Source organism: Phaseolus vulgaris, chromosome 10, assembly GCF_051622355.1.
Source record: "Phaseolus vulgaris cultivar YP4 chromosome 10, ASM5162235v1, whole genome shotgun sequence".
Classification (NCBI taxonomy): domain Eukaryota; kingdom Viridiplantae; phylum Streptophyta; class Magnoliopsida; order Fabales; family Fabaceae; genus Phaseolus; species Phaseolus vulgaris.
In genome coordinates, this window is record NC_143507.1 from 1,676,296 (window position 1) to 1,680,318 (window position 4,023).

The window sequence follows — 4,023 nt, forward strand, 5'->3', positions numbered from 1 at the left end:
CTTATATTATTATTATTTTTTTAAATTTGCAACGTGCATATTCCTAATACATACTTTTACTTTTAAAAGAAAAAATAACGTATCATTATACTAATTTAAAAAATTGATGTAAGAATATAAGATTTTTAATCTAAATTGTATTCTTAAAAATAAATATAAAACTCAAAATGTTAATGACTAATTTGTTTCCTTGCCTTTCATTATTGTAGTGGATACCTTCTGACAGGGTTGAAAATATTTCAGTAGCAATCACCATTTGTCATGTTTTCACCTTACAGCAACGATCACCTCTCTGAATTCATGATCATTTTCATTATTCTTTTGTTTTTGTGCAGATAATAATGAAGAATAAAAAATAAAAGCACGTTTTATCGAAGCAAAATGAAAAGGCGTTGATGAAGGTCTAGAATGTGCTTGCCGACATCAGCCCAACACAAATGGCGACATATATTAAAATGGTACTGTCGTTGTGTAACCATGAGTGAGCCATGAGGTGACACTCACAGGAAATCAAAACATTGGTGGATCTTGATCATAACGTGGGTGAAATGTAAATGGAGGATGAAAGAAAGTGACGTGTAAGAAATACACCTAAATCATAGGTCTATGCTAAGACTTATTTTTTTCTTAATTTTTTTTTTTTTATGTTTTGGCAGTTGATTTGAGATGAAATAGTAATTTGAATTAAGGTAAATAAAGTGGAAAATTTAGAAAAAATTTATGAAAGTTTGTTAATAATGTGATGAGTGTGATTGAAATTGTAATTTTTTAAATTATAAAATGTATGATTACATATTTATTTTTTATGTAAAAAACTAAAAAAATAATGTTTTATTTTGTTCTGAATGTTAATTGTTTGTAAATATTTTTTTTGACAGTGCGTAAGAATATATTTTGAAATTTTTTTTATCAAAAGATAATAATGATTAGGAATAAAATAATTTGTTTTGATTGAAATCAAAATTTAATTGTGTAAAACAAATTATATTAAGTTCAAGACAAAATGTTAGGGTTAGGAGGTTTGGGTTAAAGTTAGGGGTAGGTTAGGGTTTAGGGTTATGTTTACCATATTCGATGTAGATGTAGGGTTATGATTATGGTTAAGGTTAGGGTTTAAAGGTAGCTCACACCAAATATATTGAACATATATTATGGAATGTTGATAATCGATTCTTTTATGAAAAATAAGGTAACATAGATTATGGGCAAGCATACATTGATTATTTGATGTGGACATCCAAATCCAAGGACATGGTGAGAAGGAATTTGACCAAGATTAATTGATTTCATTCCGTAACCTAAATTCTCAATTCTACTGGTAGTTCTATTTGGAATCATATAATTATCCCTACAAAATTAAGGCAACATAAATTATGGACAAGCAATAATTGATTATCCCTACAAAATTAAGGCAACATCGATTATGAGAAATAAACATCGATTATCCTTACAAAATTAAGGAAACATTGATTATGGGCAAGCTAACATCAATTATCCCTAGACAATTAGGCAACATCGATTATGGAAAAGCAAACATCGATGTTCCATACAAAAATCAACCATAATCGATTACGTAATCGATGTTTAGTTTTTTTGTCTCAACACATCAATTTCAAGAACTAACTTGATCGATTAACCCCCTCTTTACAAAGAGTCACAATTCTATTTTTCTCCCACGTAAATAACCAAGGGTACCAATGTAAAATAACATCGTATGCATGGACAAGCCTAGACTTCAGGATTTAGAAAAGTCCAAGGTGTTTTGATGATTTCGAACCATTTCATTTGTGAGAAAGACTAAAAAAATCGGTAGAAAAGACTTAGAAGATAAAAAAAGAGAGCAAGGACAATACATGTAATGAAGAGCAATTGGTGAAAACGAAAAAAATTGAATCAACTCTGAACTGTTTACTAGCTCATGCAGAAGTTGTTGAATTAATGGAGAGCTAAGTTTAAGAGGGGGTGAATTATACTTAGTTAGATTTCGCAAAAAGTGGTTTATCACAATCCTGACAAAATTTTAACTGATTATTTTTCAAAACAACAGGTTGATATTTTTAAAAGAGCACTCATTCAGAAAAATGAATATGTTTTTATAAAAAATAATTGACTAAAATATCTGAGCACACAATTCTTAAAGCACAAAACTATCAATCAAAAATACACTTAGGAAAAATTTAAATTTGTTTTAAGAATGAAATTTCTGAATTAATTTCAACAGATTATATTTGAAAACAACATATTGTTTTTTCTAATATAGTAACATAAAAGAAATATTAACAGATTATATTTGAAAACAAGAGATTGTTTTTATGGTTACAATAACATAAAAGAGATCTTGCAGCTTTCAAGAACCAATGCAGAATCCAACAAATTCATACACAATTTTAAAGAACCTTTTTGATTCAAACAACTTGTAAACCCAATAATGGATGCAAGTGTATACAAACAAAATCAATACACAGTGTTCCACACACAATTGCTTAGCACATCAGTTTTGTTCAATTCAGAAATCCAAACAAATATGCAGATAATAAAAACAACTTTTTGATTCTAATAACAATTGATTGATTTTAAACTAGTAAGAACAATTATGCTGAAAAATAAAGTGCAGTGATAAAGGAAGCTTAAAGGAAACCAAGATTTTATACTGGTTCGCTAACAACAAAGCTACATCGAGTCCCACCTCACACCAAGATGGAATTCACTAAATCACCAAAATTCTTTTTTACAAAAGAACAACAAAACAGTTCTTGAACACTACAAGAACCAACCATTCACTGCAACACCCTGTTATAGCTGTGATTCTCACCAAGAAACCCTATCGTGGCACTTACACACACAAAATTACATAACGGAAATGAAAAATAACAAATTCACCTTGACTATGAACCAAGAAATACAAAGGGATCTCCCAATTCACATTAGAACTTTGAAGAACCTTTGGCCTCTAGTTGGATGATGAAAATTAGGCACCAAGAACACTCAAAGATCAACAAAGATCAATTCTTCCAAAAATAGCTCACTCTTTGATTCTCATAAATTGTAAAAGTGTATTTTGTGTAATCAATATTTGGAACTTTTTTAGAAAACAAACTCACCCTTTTATAGAAGATAAAACAGATACAATTTTAAAACAGAAAATGGTACCATCAGTAAAATCAACCGGTTAAAAACAAATCAATCTATTGATTTTACTCAAAACAAGTAGTTTGTGTCAAAACTATTTTTTCTTAAAAGGAATGTATTTGAAATGAAAATACTTGATATCTTACATATTAAAATATGGTTTTTTTAAGGTAAAACATATTATAGAAAAAATCTAAAACATTTTAGTATTTTCAGTCAATTGATTTGAAAGATAACAAATTGAAAAAAAAATTGTAACTTTCCATAAAACAAAATTAAAACTAGTTTAAAATATTTTTAATCACTTGAGAAACTTTTTAAACAATTAAAAAACAGTTTAACCTGTTGAAAATTATTTTGTTATCAGACCTTCATCATTCCTAAAGGAAAAGATAAATCAAGACAACCAAAATAAAACCTAAGCTACCTAGACACATAAGGCACCAGGTCTTCACTCAAGACTTCATGACTTCATCAAACACTTTAAGTTAGGATCCTTGAGATGTCCAACAATCTCCCCCTGTTTGATGAAGACAAAGAGTCCAACAAGTCTTGAATCTTCAAACAACTTTACCTTTTAAGGGCAATGATCAGAGGCAAAAAGAACACATTTTACATATTCAGATTTGCTCCCCCTGACTTGCAAAACTCCTATATATTTCTCCCCTTTGTGTTCATCAAACATAAAATGTGAACAAATACTATATGAATGGATATACCAGTCCATCAAACAGTTCATAAGTATATAGAAAGCAACAATAATAACTGTAATAACCATGCTTAGGAAGGATAGAAAATGTTCAAGGTGCAAAACCAACACAAATACAACCCAAAAGAAAAAACAAAAATAGAAACAATTCAACAAATATGACAACTATAACCAATTACAAACCA